Raw genomic sequence first — 17,113 nt, forward strand, 5'->3', positions numbered from 1 at the left:
CTATCAGATCAGAGCCCCACCCTTATAACCTCGTTTATCCTTAATTACCTCCTTATAGGCCTTATCTCCAAATACAGTCACACTGGGGGCTAGGGTTTCAACATATGCATTTTGGAGAGGACACAATTCAATCCATAGCACTAGCTGGTGCATAGCAGAACCTGGTCTAGAATCCAAGCTTCCTAACTCTTATTCCCAATCCCTTTTCTGAATACTCATAAATATTGCTTCTCTTGACCCTGCTATTGAAGTGACACACTTACAGATTTGAGGGAGTATTAGAGGCTTCTTTAGTTTTCCACACTGAATCTACTATACTCTAAAGCAGGGGTTGGCAAGCTACGGTCCACAGGTCAAGTCCAGCTGGCCACCTGTTTTTGCTCAGCTGCTAAGAATGGTTTTTACATTTTTAAATGGTTGGGCAAAAAAAACAAAATCAAAAGAAGAATACTATTTCATGACACATGAAAATCATATCAAATCCAAGTTTCAGCACTTATAAAAAATGTTTCTTAGAGCACAGTCATGCCCATTTGTTTACATATGGTCTGTGACCGGGTTGGAGCTACAAGGGCAGAGCTGAGTAGTTGCGGCTGAGATGCTGTGGTCTCCAAAGCCTAAAATGTGTACTGTCTGCCACTTTATGTAAAATAACTTGCCCACCCCTGATCAGAAAGCCTCGGTTTTGTTCTCTTTTCCAAAAGAATGATAAATCGTGTGTGTATTTTAAGGTGAGTGACAGCATCCTGCAGCTTTTATTTTGACAAATTTTTGGATGTCCTAGTACCATGCAGCATAGTCCTATAACCTGGGGGCTCTTATGGGGCGCGTCTCACATGTCCCACTCAGGTCTGTGCTCAGAAGGGAGCCTGGGCTTGGGATCCAATGCTCTGCTTTTGCCGTCTTGGAATTCTTAATGATTTGTCTTTGAATTTGTGTCTTGGGAGTGCAGCCAGATGGGATAATGGAGCACGTGACGGGGTGAAGCGTCTCCCGCTCCCCCCTCCCACCTCCCAGGGATGGCCCTTAGTCCCCACTCCTCGTCCCTGCTCGGCGGGGGGAGCTTGGGCACATTTACCCCAGGGAGGGGGTGTCCGGTGGGTGTCCGACACTCCATCTGTGACCGTCCTCGTGCCTGTCGGAGCGTGACATTAAAAACAAATAAAACCCACCATGACAGGTCAGGAGAGATCATGGAAGAAAGGAAAAGCCTTTTTTGTTTTCCTGCGTTTTGAATAAGGGGCCCTGCATTTTTATTTTGTTCAGGGCCCTGTGAATTATGTAGCTGCTCTGCTCTTCTGACCCGTAGCCTGGTGGTATTGAATAACTATACGGATCTATTTGTCTGCATTAGAGAGTGTTGTTAGTACATAAAAAGGGAGATAGGTGGCACTTGTCTTTGCTCTTTTATTTTCACTCCCAGTATCAGCATTTTAAGATGATCACTCTTTTGATGTACTAACATTCTTTAATATCTATTTGGCAAGGAAACAAGGCATTCGTTCCGGAATTAAAGGCTAACATGGTCAAAAGTTATGAATTTTCCGTTTGGTGCAGAGTTTAGCCATATTACAGATACTTAGTGAATGTTTCTTTTTATGGTCTTTCCATCTAAGGATGGCCAAGTGTTAGATGAATGTACTATTCTGAGGAAAAAATGCATAAAGTTTTTAAAAAGTCAGTTTTGCTGAGACAAACTATGCATCCCTTGAAGGGCAATTGTTTTTTAATAACAATTTTGATATATTACAGATCAAATGGAGTGCCCCAAACAGGAGCACAGCACATTTATACGTGTAGATACTAGGCCCCCCCAGTCTCTTTGTCATGGAGCCCCCAGGTGATTCTGATGAAGCCGGCCTGGTCCTAGTTCATAGCCGTGGAGAACTCCCCCCCCCCCCCCCGATCCATTGGCTTGACGCAGTCAGGGTCGAATACATTTCATCCTCCTTCAAGGGTCTTAAGAAATTCTGATCTTTGAGGCAATTGTTTGATCAGTGGTTTGGGGAACATGAGGCTGGAATTGTCTAGAAGAAATTTTATTTCATTTATTTCTTAGAGGGGAAGGGATATATAATGAGCAGAAAGGATTTCTTTTGGTAAAAGACCTACGTGAATAAAATGGTAGGTTTCTGCTTTTAAAAACATGTTTAGATGAGTTCATTTCTGAATAATTTTGATATTGAGTTTTACTCTTACGTTAGAAGTTCATATCTTCCTTTATTCATTGGTCTTGCAGGGAAGAAGGCAATGATATATGAGGATTCTTGGTTATTCTTGATTATTAGGCAGTTGGGCAATCATTCTTGATTATTAGGCAATTCAAGACCTTATTAGTCAATTTACAGTTGATATACATTTCCTGCCTCTCCCCCCAGAGCCCGTTTCACTCTCCTAAACATCTCCTCCATAAGCAGGAGCAAGGGATTAGCAATGAAATACAAGCACATGCAGTGTTGCTGTGATCTGCTCAATGTATAATTTGGGGATGCACTGAATGTACTCAGTGTCCTTGTGGTTGTTAATGCTCTCTGACTTTAAAATGAAATGCAGACAAAACCCCAAATCAGATAGCAGTCAGTCACTCTAATGAGAGTTTGCATAAATATATTCCCTCTGCTGGGTTTTGAAATTTTGAAACGTATCTCTCATAGAATGAAAGGATTTGTTTACCTTAAAGGAACTGAAAGTCTCAGAATGCAGATGATGGGGAAGGTTTTATTTTTTATTTTTTTTGAGGGGGATTTTCTGATATCCCAGTAATCATGCTACCCTTGTTTAGTCTGGCTCTGAGCCTGCTTTGTCATTCTAGGGCTGGAACAGGGACTGAGGTTTCTTCTCTCAGTCATCTCTCTGCCTCCATGAAAAGACGGGGATGGAAGTTGGGGGCTGGAACATCAGGAAGTAAAGAGCTCTTCTCAGAGCCAGCTGGGACCTGGTACTTGCCCTACCTGAGCACGGAGGTCCCCTCCCTCCACCATGATTCCGCAGCTTTAGGAAACCGCTGTGAATCCAACCTTCTATCCTCCCTGAAGCTGAGCCTGGATCTTTTCCCCACCCTGTGCCTGAGGGTGGGGAGAGTGCCTTACTTGGCTTGCAGGCCAGTTAGGGCTGGAGGATGGAGGGCTGGTACCAAATGTGACCAAGAGAAGCTTAACTTTGGGCTCTGGAGGTAGGTTTCTAGGGAACTCTGGATTGGAGGAGTTGAACCCCTCAAAAAATGTGAGTTCGCTACATGGCATTAAGAGATATTATGGTTGGGACTTCCCTGGTGGTCCAGTGGTTAGGGCTTGGCCCTTTCACTGCCGTGGGCCCTGGTTTGATCGCAGGTCGGCGAACTAAGGTCCCACAAGCCGCGTGGCTCGGCCAAAAAAAAGAGAGCGATGTTATGGTCGACTGTGAAGCCCACATTTCAAAAACGAAGACTCAAGATTTAATCGCAACTCTTTCACCAACCAGCTGTGGCTTTAGGCAAGTAATGTAACTTCTGAGTCTTAGTTTCCTTATCTGTTAAAAAAAAGGGACTTTCTAAGATCCTTCCCAATAATATGTCTTGGGTCTCTGATGCTCTTAGGAAGACAGTCATTGTCACCACTGATTAGAAATACTGTAAAATGAACAGAGCGTGAAGAGAAAAATTGAAGATATAGTTTTGTTTGTTTGCTGTAATAAAGGTATACCTGGTTTTTGTCCTCAGTTTCTGGCCAAGCCTCAAAAATGCTTGGAATTTCCTGAGACAAGAGTGTCTTTGTTATGCTAATGAGGTGACTCAAGATGGGCCCCTAGAAAGCTTCAGGATGGCGACTGGTCGCCAGAAAGACCACATGGTTAGAAGGTTGGAACTTTGGGCCAGCCTGACCTCCAGGGAGTGGGGATGGGGTAGAGATTGAGTTCAGTCCTGTGGCCATTGACTTAATCAATCATGCATAGTAATGAGGCTCCGATAAAAGCTTTGGAGACCGGTTTGGGTGGAGCTTCCTGGTTGGTGAACACACTCATGTGGCCGGGAGGGTGGTATGACCAGCTTCCACGAGGAGGCGCCATGGAAGCTCTGCTTTCCCCCAGACCCCACAGACCCTGCCCTGTGCATCTCTTCATTAGGCTGTTTCTGAATTTTATCCTTTATATTATAATATACTGTAATCACAAGTAAAGTTTTAAATGACCTCTGTGAGTCATTCTAGCAAATTATTGAGACTGAGGGGATTGTGGGAACCCCCCAAATGCATATAGCTGGTTGATCAGATGTGCAGGTGGCCTGGGGACCCCACTTGTGGCTGGAGTCTGAAGTGAGGGTTGTATTGTGGACTCAGCCCTGACGCCTGTGGAGTACGATGCTCACCCCAGGTAGTCAGCGTCAGAACTGTGCTGCAGGACACCCAGATGGTGTCAGAGACTTGGTTTCAGAACCCCGTTTGCCTAGAATTAATATGAGTTATAATTACATGGACTGCCCACGCTTTATGCCTTATTACTATGGAGCTGAATACTACTTGTATTTGAATATGTCAACTTAGACTTATTTAATATACAATTATTTGACTACAGTCCTAGACTGTTCATGGATACTGCAGCTTCACAGTTTGCTGCTCATTTATTTTGGTCATCTACTCACATGGTATGTTCGTGACTTGAAAAAAACAACATGCAAATGAAACTGAAGGAGTTCTTTCATTCCTTCATTCTTTCTTGTTTCTTTTCTTTTTTTTGCTTTAAAAATTAAGTCATCAGGTATAAATACAAAATCATTGATAATTCCAATGGCAGATCTCAATGTAGACATTTGATCTTAGCTGAAAGGCTGATTGGCAAAAAAAAGCTAAAAGGCAATTCAGTTGTCGGTGTAGAACTAGAACCTGGAAATGCTCAGGTAAAGTGTCCAGATTCTGATGATTAGAGAAGGAAAGTGTATACGATAGAAAGTGTGTATGATGGCTGTGCTCATCATACAGGATTTTCCTCTACTTCCTGGGCATGTGGGAAGACTTCCCCGATAGCTCACAGTTTTGCTAGCACCATATCACCAGTTCTGGCCAATGGGCTGTAAGCAGAGGGAACAAGTGTCACTTCCAGTCAGAGGCACTTATGAGCAGGTGTGAATATTCCATGTCCCATTAAACGCTGAAGCTATGTTAATATGGTGGCATCACAAGATGGTACAGCCTCCGTCAGCCTGGGTTCCTGAGTGACTGCAGAGCCTTCTACTGAACCACATTGGACGTGCCCTGTGAGGAAGAACTAAATTTTCATTATGTTAAGTTACTGATAGTTCAGGATTAATTTGTTACCACAGCCCATCCTCGGTTACCCTATTTAGTGCCTCTGTGTCCTTTTTTAGTATAGAGCTAAGTACCAGTCCTGGACTGGGCTCCTGAATGAATCTGATGACTTTGAAATTCTTGGTGGAAGATCTGAGCCTTGTGTAAAGAGAGAAATCCTCTGACATCTTACATTAGAAATAAGGAGCACTACTTAGCCAGGATTTCATGTTGCTTTTTCACATAGTGACTGGGTGTTGGAGCTGCAAAGACCCTTAGAGATCATTAAGGTCACTTAGCAGACACCATTTGTTGCATATCTAAATCCATCCCTTACCCTTTCTCTCTTGCTTACAGAGCCCATGTGCTCAGGGATAGGGCCTCCCTGAGCTCAGAGGTAAATCCTCATTGATCTAAGCTAGTCATGTGATCTCATCCCTCTTTCCAGTGATTGGTTTAGGACTGAAAATGTGACACAGGTTCTGGCCAACGGTACATGAGAGTCAGTTCCCTGGGGGCTTCCTGGGAAAGGCTTTCCTTGCTTCTAAAAAGAGATATCTTGTGGGGAAAAAAATCCACTTTTTACCTCAACACATGGCTGTGTGAAGTGTGATGCTTGGCTCTGGTAACCATTTCTGATCACGAGTGGAATCAACAGAAGAAGAGGAGCCAACAGGCTGAAGACTGCAGGGTGGGGAGAACTTTGGATCCTGATGACGTTGTTGAGACTGAATAAACTAACCCTGGGAGAGCCCCACACCTGGACTTCTTAATACGTGAGATAAAATGTCCTTACCTCTATAAGATGTTATGGAAAAACCCGAATGAACTTTTTTTTTTTTTTTTTTTGCGGTACGCGGGCCTCTCACTGCTGTGGCCTCTCCCGCTGCGGAGCACAGGCTCCAGACACGCAGCCTCAGCGGCCATGGCTCACGGGCCCAGCCGCTCCGCGGCATGTGGGATCTTCCCGGACCGGGGCACGAACGCGCGTCCCTTGCATCGGCAGGCGGACTCTCAACCACTGCGCCACCAGGGAAGCCCCCGAATGAACTTTTTGGTTAACCCAACATTTAAAATTTTTTTAATTTAAAAATTAAAAAAATATTTTACGAGCTCTATTGAGGTATAATTGACATATAACGTTGTGTAAGTTTAAGGTGTACAGTGTGTTGATACATTTATGTATTGCAAAAGGATACCACCATAGCGCTGGCTCATACCTCCATCCCCTCAAATAATTACCATTTCGTTTCTGTAGTGAGAGCATTTAAGATTTACTCTTTTAGCAAATTTCAAGTGTATTTCAGTGTTATTAGCTATAATCACGGGGCTGCACATTAGATCCCCAGAACCTGTTAATCTTATAACTGGAAGCTTGTACCCTTTGACCAATATCCCCCCATTTCCCCCACCCCGTCGCCCTTGGTAACCTTCACTCCACTCTCTGTTTTTCTACCTGAAGCTGAACTGTTTTTCTGCTAATTATACGTTCCCTTTTGTTTGACCCTATGTTGTATTATAATCTTTTAAAAATTTCTTACCATCCCGTCTCAGCTATGCTAAGAGTAAGCAAGGATCTGGGTGGTCTAGGAGCAGCAGACACTAGTGGTGGAGGCATTGATACTTGAAGGAAAAGATCTCCAAGGAGCAGCTGAAACTCACAAGAGTTGGAGTTGCTCAGTCACCTGACCCAGGTATTCTTTCAGAAGTTCCTGGGTTATTAGAACAACGGAATTCCCATATGCACAGATAAAAGCATTTGTTAAAAACAATGGGATTTGGACAAATTAATGTACACTCATTTCTTCCAATGCCCAGACATCCTGCCAGGCTGGCTGGGGAGCTGTAGAGCACAACAGTCTTTGGGGCAGCTCAGGTTGTGCGAACTTCTGGGGTACCCCTTGGCTGTGTGGTAACTCGTGGTACTTCAATTCCTCATCCACGGATCCAGCATCAAATGAAACAGGGATCACCTATTTTAAAAACATATTTTCAATGAACCATGGCGGGCTGCTCGCCCACTTAGAGTGCTGTACCATATTTGGCGGATGAGATAGTCATTAATCAAGAACGGTAATGGTTGGCTATTTTCGGCAATGCTGAGATGGTTTGTGGGAAGAGTACTCTGTCTCCTAATTATTTAAAAACAGGCCAATCACCAGCAGAGTCTTAGAAGGCTTGGTTCTTCTCTGCCTGCTGCCTTCTTATCTCCCTGATCCCAGCACCTCCAAGATTGCTGCGCCACAAATGGCAAAGGAAAGACAGGAGGGAAACAAACCTTCCAGCTTTTTTTCATTTGATAAAAGATGAATATATATGTATCACTGAATCACGTTGCTTTATAGTAGAAATTAACACAACACTGTAAATCAACTATACTTCAATAAAATAAATTTTTTCTAAAAAAGCTTTTTCCCATGTAAAAGTGAAACAACATGTAAAACATTGCCCAGCTTAAACGGTTCTTGGCTCCTTAAATAGGTTGATTAATCAAACCTCGAGTTATTTTAGAGACAGCACTGCACATGTGCAAGACGGGAACTCAGGAACCAAGAACCTTCAGTTCCTGGAACTCAAAAGAAAGAAGCGTTGCCACTGGAGCCCTTTACAAAGCAAGAGGTCCTTCAATAAGGAAAACCTGGCTTCCAACAGCATGAGGACCTTATATGGAATGATTGAAAACTAACCAATCAGCTTCCAAGTTTGAAATTCCCCTATCTCCTTAAATTTCGCCCCAGGCGCTGGGTCAAGGAGACGGATTTAAGCGCGTTGTTGGCCAAGCTTACAAGAAGGCTCTTTTCTCAAGAGCCGGTGCCGTAGTGTTAGCTTTTATGCGAGGCAGACAGGGAGCCTTTGCTCCGTTACGAAAAGTGGTAAGTGCTCAGATTTTATCCTAGATGTATTAAAAACGGAGAAAAAAGAGACCTCCAGTTCAGTCAAGATGATAACGTTGATTTTATATCTAAAGAAATTGATCAGGTTGTAAATCTGTGGCTTCTTTTGTGCTTCTTAATAGGACTGAGCGCCTTAGAAGGAAATTTTTATTGTATTTTTGAGGCATTGAACGCTAAAAACGAGCTAAAAGGGAATCCCGTCACTGGAGTGCTGTGGAATCAGACGCAACCATCGGCGCTGATGGCTTTCGGCTCCCTCGCTGTGAGAAGCGTCCAGAGTGACCGAGCTGTGTTGGTGGTTCACGCCAGTGGGGCAGCCCCTTTAACCAGGGTACTCCAGCTCCTGCGGCTGTGGAAACCCAGAACCATCTTGGTGGAACTAACCACGGCCCATGCCGGGTGGGGGAGAGAGGAAGCCAAAAAGAGATGATAGGTAAGAGCGGCGTTTATCAGGCTCCGCGGAGATGACTCTAAATAACGCTTCCCACCACAGCCTGGCTCTCATAAAGGGACCCACAAGGCCTCCATCACTCCCCTTGACGCATCCCTTATTCGGTGTTTCCCATTTGCCTCAGAGCCGCGTAACTCCGTACAGGGTCAATGTTTCCATCCTTTTGGAACAGTTGGGATATTTGAGATCATTGTGTGGTTAAGTGCTGATTGGAGTTGGCAGTAATATGAAATTTGCTTTTTAAAAATGGGGGGAAAAATCCACACCCCATGATTTGGAAGCAGCTCATGTAATTGAGCAGCTCTGTCCTGCCTGGTGACTCCCTTGACAACTGAGGAGTCCTGGGATCCCCGTTGAAATGGAGGTGGTGGCCCAGACACAAGAGCAGATTTGAGATTGCCGTGCAGAAGCTGGAAGCCTGCTCAGGGAGAGCTTCCAAACGTCCTTTCACACGAAAAACACTTGAAGACATATTCCTTCTCGTTTTACGCCATCTTTCATTAATCTCATAAGCCCCCCTCCCCCACGTGATCTTAGTTAAGACTCTACTAGGCTTAGCACCTGGCATCAGAACCCTCTTGGGAGGCACGGAAGCCTTTCCTCTGAGCTCCCACAGCATTTGGGCTATGCTTTTTATTAATTGTGGTAAAATATAAATGTTACTGTTGTAACCAGTTTTAAGTGTACCGTGCAGTGGCATAAGTGTATTCACGTTGCTGGGCAACCATACCGCCATCCATCTTCAGCACTGTTTTCATCTTGCAAGACTGAAACTCTATACCCATTAAAAATAACTCCCCGTGCCCCCCTCCCCTCACCCTCTGCCAACCACCATTCTACTTTCTGTCTTTGAATTTGACTACTCTGGGTCCCCAATTTAAGTGGAAACATACAGTGTTTATCCCTTGCGTCTGGCTCATTTAGCGTGACGTCCTCAAGGTTCGTCTGTGTTGTGGCATCTGTTGGAATTCCTTTCCTTTCTCAGGCCAAATCGTACCCCGTTCCCTGTGGGTACTAGAGTGTATTTCGGCCTGTATTTTTAATCTAGCACTTATTAGCTGCTGTCGCTTAGTTTGTAAGCTACATGGGGACAGAAAGACATGAAGGATTCAAACTTTAAATCCATTCACCTTGGCCTGTGGCAGGGTATCCAGCCTACCATAAGTACTTATTATTCAAATAGGCCCGTCAAGGCTAACTTGACACAGACTCCCCAGAGTCAGAGTAGGGGGCGTGACTGACTGTTACTGTGAGTGAGTGAGAAGGGATAACCTGGCCCGAGTCGTAGATTGATTGACTGATTGGCTGATTAAATAATTCATTCACCCAGCAGATACTTCATGCGCTCCTGTCATATGTCAGGCAGTTTGATAATGACTGAGGCCACAAGGCAGATATAGTACTTGCCTTCATGGAGTTTTTGTTTTTTTTTTAATTGACGTATAGTTGATATACAATGTCGTGTTAATTCCCGGTGTACAGCACAGCGATTCAGTTATATACATATATATTCTTTTTCAGATTCTTTTCCCTTATAGGCTATTACAAAATACTGAGTATAGTTCCCTGTGCTATACAGTAGGTCCTTGATGGAGTTTCTGATGGAGAAGAAATTAAAACATAACTTCCCAAATACATACATATAATAAATATAAGCTGTGATAAGGGCTGGAAAGGAAAATTATAGATAGGCTTGTTGTGATACAACAGAAACATATACTTCTTCTAATGAGATTTTAAAACAAAACAAAAAAAACGTTCATTGGATTTCTGACCTTCGGACTTCCCTCTGTCGATTTCAATCAATCTTAAAACCTTCCTCTAAAACCTAGTAGTGTGAACAACCAAAGGATAATAAGAGTCTGCAAAAATCCCCAGCTGCAATAAACAAAGGAAAGAGCTGATTGTTAATCGAGGTAAGAAATGAGTATCCAAGACACAGCTGAGCAGCTCTGTCCTATTGCCCAGCAACGCCTAACTCCGCCCTCCCAGAAACAGTATCTGGGAGGAATGAGCACGTGAGACCCGGACAGATCATTACAGGTGATATCCAAACTGTAGAGCGGCAGAAGAGAGGCTGCTCAGGAGAAGACGGTGCCCCCAGCAGGTGACCTACACACGAGGCTGTCAGGACAGTGGAGGGGGAGGGCTGAGCTGGACAGACGCCGCCACTGAGAGGTCTGGTAGGGGTGGGAGCCAGCAAGGGAGAAGAGTGGCCAGAGACAAGGCAGAAAACCAGGTCATATCACGAAGCCAGGAGAAGAGGGTGTGCCAGGAGGAAGGACGCATCTGCTGGGATGAGCTGGTGAGTCCCTGGGTGATTCTGGGGTTGAGCTCTGGGCACTGTCACTGGTTGTGGCAAAATGGAGGTGATGGTTCCCTCACCACGAGCAGGTTGAGTGGAGTCAGATGCTCCAGCGGATGACACCCAGTGCTTTGGCCAGGGGAGGTCCCACTGCCGTCCATCCACAATGGTTGGCAGAGATACGTAGCGACTGTCCATTGAGATAGTCTCACCCGCATGAGTCCCAGTCATCACCGTGAGCGTGGAGTTGGATTAGCCTCCTGCACCGCACGACGCAGCCTCACCATCCTGGTACCTGTAGTTTCCTCATCGTCTCCATCTGAGTCTGGCTTCTACTCTCTGTTGCATGAAAAAGCTGAACATCTGAGATTAAAAGGACGAGTCTATTGAGAGAAGCCCCGTAGCCCCACCCGGTCTGCTGTGGCCGTGGACATGACCCCACCCTGCTCTGAGGAGGGGCTGCCTGCCTTCGCCTCCCCCCTCGGCTTCCACCAGGCCTGGTTGAGGAAGCTGGCTGATTCTGGGGGAGCGATTTGAAGGCCACTCGGCGGGGCGGGGCGTCTCCTAAAACGTGTCTTCGTCTCGAAGGCAGAATGTGAGAAAAAGGTTAATCCTTTTGCATTTGGCAACAGTATTTCTAGTAGTTTTGTGTGTTCATTTTGTCATCTTTTAAAAACAGGAATTACTATGAACCATGTTAACAAACGATACTCTGGCAGGATGTTTTGTAGTATTTGTTTTCCTTCCTTGTGGCTTTCTTTCTCCTCTCCAAGTAGCTAGAGGTTACTTGGGTGGAAAGGAGACCTGATCGCCCAGAAATTTTCTTTCTGCTTTTCATTTACAAACCTCTTTGGGAACTGTGTCCTGCTCTCAGGGACGGCAACGTCTCAGAGGGAAACAGGCTACAGTATCCCCAGCCTTGTCAAATGTCCCCGTGCCCCAAGAATTTCGTAGGCGCATTAGGGCGCTTGACATCTGGAATCTGCTTAGACCAACAGGGGCTTCCTGTCATCAGTCCTCTAAGATTAGCAGAAATAGCCTAGTGACTCTCCAGTGCAGTCAGGTGACCTGAAGACTGGTCACTCGCTGTCCCAGAGGTGCTGGTGACCAAGCACTGCAGGACCCATCCCATTGCCTTGGTCCAGCGAAGACGTGCCACCTTTTCACTTCCCTGTAGACGGGAAGAGCGCCCTACTAGGGATAGAGGTCAAGTTCCCCTCCAGCCCAGGGAATGTGGGCACCAAGTCAAAATGAATTTGATCTAAAGAAAGACTTCAGAATCCGTTTTCTCTGGTGTACTTGAATTTGAGGTCTGAGCGTAGTCATTCCATCTCGCGTTATGTTAATTTGCAGAAATCAAGGTACAGTCAGCTCTGGATTTTGTGATCCCTGGGAAGGAATAGCACATAGAAGACCCCACTGTTAATCCCAAACTGCTTTTCCTCCTTTAATGGGGGCTTGATCTTTCCTAAACAATAGCAAGATATAGCTCTTCTTTTCCCCCTTCCTCTTGTAAATTAAAAATCATATACAGCCACTTTGGAAACACAGTCTGGCGGTTTCTTACAAAGTTAAATATACACTTACCACATGATCCAGCAATCCCACTTCTAGGGTATTGACCCAGAAGACTGAAAACGTATGTCCAGACAAAGGCCTGTACTTGACCGCTCATAGTAACTTTACGCAATAGACAAAAATTGGAGTCAATCCAAACGTGCCACTGGTAAATGGCACCCAAATTTAGTATATTTATAGACACTGGAAGAGCACTCAGCAAACTGAAGGGAGTATTGACACAAGCGACCATATGGATGAAGCTCAAACGTATAATGCTAAGTGAAAGCCGCTTAGGTGGAAAGCAGTACGTACTGTATGATTCCACTATATGAAATTCTCTACAAAGCAAACTACAGTAACAGAAAGCAGAGTGCTTGCCAGGAGTGCGGTGGGGATTGACTGCAGAGGGAGCTTTTGGGAGAGCTGGAAACGTGCTGTGGCATGAGCGTGGTGATTGGTACCATGACTGTACAATTGTCAAACCTCATCACACTGGATACTTAAAATTGATGAATTTTATTGTATAGAAATTATATCAAAGAAGCTGACAAAAATCATGAGGGAGGAAGGAATAAAGATGAAAGTAGGGGCTTCCCTGGTGGCGCAGTGGTTAAGAATCCGCATGTCAATTCAGACGACACGGGTTCGAGCCCTGGTCCGGGAAGATCTCACATGCTGCGGAGCAGCTAAGCCCGTGCGCCACAACTACTGAGCCTGTGCTTTAGAGCCCACGAGCCACAACTACTGAGCCCACGTGCCATAACTACCGAGCGTGCTCTCTAGAGCCCGTGTGCTGCAACTACTGAGCCCACGTGCCACTACTGAAGCCTGTGCTCTGCAACAAGAGAAGCCATCATTGCGGAAGCCAGGCTGTCTGGGTCGAAGTCCAACGTGAGCCAATGGGAGCCCTTCCCCGTGAGTCCTCCCCTGAGGCAGGGGAGCCGCACATGCTGAGCTTTCCCTTTCGTGTCTGCCTCTCACTCTCACAGCTTTATTGCTGACCTTGGGCAATATTTATGACCTGTGTGCTATCAGGGTGCTCAGGCTAGATAACAGAGAAACAGACCACTAGGAGGGAGGTATAATGTGAGAGAGAGAGAGATTTATTTATTTTAAGGAATTGGCTTCTACAGGTTTTTGGTGCTAGCAAGTCTGAAAGCTGCTGGGCAGGCTGGCTGGAAATGCACAAGAGTGGATGCAGTCTTGAGTCTGAAGGCTGGAAACTCAGGTAGAATTCCTCTGTTGCAGTCTAGAGGCAGCTTCTAGGGAACCTGTCTTTGCTCTCAAGGCCTTCAACTGGTTAGAAGAGGCCCACCCACATTAGGGAGGGTAATCTGCTTTATCCTAAGTCTACTGATGTAAATTTTTGTTTTTGGCTGTGCCACATGGCTTGTGGGATTTTAGTTCCCTGACCAGGGATTGAACCCGGGCCACTGCAGTAAAAGCATGAGTCCTAACCACTGGACTGCCAGGGAATTCCCCAAAGTCTACTAATTTAAATGTAAGTCACATCTAAAAAAAAAAAAACCCTTTATGGCAACATCTCAACTGGTGTTTGCCCAAACAAATGGATACCTTAGCCTAGCCAAGTTGACACGTAAAACTAACCTTCACAAATGGATACACACATCTTCATTAGCCTCTTTCCTACCATTTAAAGGCATTAAAAATCTGGGTTTGGACTCTAGCTCTGCCATTGGCTACCTGTGTTACCTTGGGAAAGTTCCTTGTCTCTCTGGGGCCCCATTTCCCCCAATATAAGCCAGGGGCAACAGTAGCATTGTTAATAAGGATTAAATGAGTTAATATAGTACATTCAAAGAACCTAGAAGAGTACTCGGCACTTATAACCTAATTACTTTATGCCAGGCACTATTCTAAATTTTACAAATATGAACTAATTTTCAAGAAAAATTTCTAACCATCTTAAAATTACATTTATTCGTTAAGAAACTCCCCAGTCGTGGCGAATGAATGACTTGAATTCAGGAAAGTGGAGGGAAACCGTGTTTGAAGTAAATTGGACACGATAAATATAAATTGGGTTTTAAATCCAAATGTTCAAAAACAAAACGCTCCAGAATCTTCTCCTCCTTACTTCCTAATTGACATTTTCAAGTCCTGCCACTTAAGATAACTTGTAAAAACTTCTTACTCAGCGATATTCTTGTTTTGCTGTTTTATTTAATCATTAGTATGGCAGAAGGCCATAGATGTTTCTTTTGTTGGTAGTTTATAAAAAACATCTTTTCATACATTATACTTTAAACATACATTTGTGGGCTGGTGGGAACCCAGTCACTACCAATCACATTTCCATGGGAAAATGTATTCTAAGATCTAAGCAAATGACTTACAAACTTTTAGTAAATAACCTGTCTCAAATTTGCCGTCTATTGTAAATACAGTCAATATAACAAAGTGGGTAAGGACGAGGGTTTTGGAGCTTCCAAACAGCTTTGAGACCCAGCTAGGCCATCTGAAGTGGTGTCCTCATGGGCAAATTGCTTAAACTCCCACAGCCTCAGTTCCTCAATGTGTTAATGAAGGTAACAAACACAACCTCATAGATTTGTTGTGAGGATTAAAATGAATTTTTCTAGCACATAATAAGTGCTCAATAAATGAAATTATTCTACTCTAGAGATCATAGTATTCATAATATTTCAATTATTTGGTACCCAATACCCTTATATCAATACCTTGCTTCCCAAATGAAAGAAGTGGGCAGAGATATTAATAGTTCCTCTTCCAAACTCTCTAGGGATATGCCTTTATCCACTTTTCTCCAAAGAGTATTGGTTTCCATTGAAGAACTTCCCATAACCCACTGCCATCTGGTTTTAGCAAGCACCACTGAGGTCAACCATGATTTCTGCATCACCAAACCCAAAGGACACTACGCATCTTTAAATTACTGGGTCTCTGTGCTGTGTTTGACTCTATCATACCCACCGTGATGGTCTGAATTGTGTCCCCCCCAAATTCATACACTGAAGTACTAACCCTTAGTGCTTCAGATGGTGACTTATTTATTTGGAGACAAGAACTTTTAAGAGGCATTTAAAAATGGATATATGTGTATGTATAACTGATTCACTTTACACCAGAAAAGAACACAACCTTGTAAATCAACTATACTCCAATAGAAATTTTTTAAAAATTAAAAAAAAGGGGGTCATGAAGGTGAGCCCTAACCCAAGATGACTGGTGTCTTTATAAGAAAAGGAAATTAGGATGCAGACACAGAGGGAAGACCACGTAAAGACACAGGGAGAAGGCGGCTGTCTACAAGCCAAGGAGGCGTCAGATGAAACCAACTCTGCCACCCCCTTGATTTTGGACTTCTAGCTTCCAGAAACATGAGAAAACAAATTTCTATTGTTTCAGCCACCCAGTGTGTGGTACTTTGTTATGGCAGCCCTAGCAGACAAATACAGCCTCCCTTTCTGAAACTCACTACGGCCTGGATCCCCACTCCACACTCTCCTTCTGGAGAGATTTTCATCCTCTGCTCATCCTTAAATATTGATTGTTCTCAGTGTTGACGTTCCTTCTTATTACATAGGCTCTGCCCAACAGATGTCACTTATTCTTAGGTTTTAACTATGTTGACAGTAACCAGTTCTCTTGTATTTTAACTATGTTCACAATAATTACTGAGTTCCGCCTAGCCCTCTCTTCCAGGCACCATGTTTATGTGTAAAATTGCACATCTTCCCTGAATACTCTCCACATATTTCAGACCCCACTGTCCCAAACCATGCTTGTCACCTTTCCTCTAAATTGGCTCTGCCTCCCCCATTCTGGTCGTCTGCATCCTTTTCACGCCAGCGTCCTCCCGTTCACCCACAATAGAGACCTGAGAGCCAGTCTCCAGGTGTCCCTTTCCTATTACCTCCTAAGTATGTGTTAAGCCCTCCTGTCCTTTCTATATTTACCACCCTGCTCTAGTCCCAGGGGTGGGGGGGAGGGTGGGCAAGCATCTCTTGGCTAGATTCCTGCCACCATCCTACTCTTTCTGCCCTCAGCCTGCTTCTCAGATCAGTCCCAGTTGTAGTTGCCTGAGTAACCGCCTGGCACTTACCCTCCCCCGTGCTCTTCCCCGGAGAGCACCACGCATCCTTTGAGTCTGATTGGGTATCACCTCCTCCAGAAAGCCTTGCGGACCTACTTAGGGCGAGACTGGACAGGGAAGGACTGACCGAGAAGATGCTATTCAAGGAGAAGCTGGCAGGCTGGAGGGGCAGTGTGCTCCTTCAGAGCGAGTCTTACATTTTTTAAAATTGGCTTCAGCTTCTGCCATTTTCCCAGAGGTGTTCTCTAGGGCTCGTTGGGTTTATACGAAGCTGTCTACTGCCACCTTATGGCAAAAAGTTGAAAAACTCCCAGGCATCTCCGCTGTTGCAGGAGAGGAATTATTCTGTGCTCAAAATAAGAACACTACCTCTTGCTATGCGCTGAAACTCTCCTCTCTCACTCACCCAGAGACAGTGTTGGGAATAGTTCCCTCTGTCTGGCATTGTCATTTCTTCTCTCTCTATTAAGTCATTTATCATCCATCTTAAAACAAAACAAAACCAAGGAAAAACCAAATACCTTACATTAACCCTAGACCTCTCTCTAGTTACCACCCCATTTCTTT

This window comes from Grampus griseus (assembly GCF_964374135.1).
Source record: "Grampus griseus genome assembly, chromosome: 10".
In the NCBI taxonomy this organism is placed as follows: domain Eukaryota; kingdom Metazoa; phylum Chordata; class Mammalia; order Artiodactyla; family Delphinidae; genus Grampus; species Grampus griseus.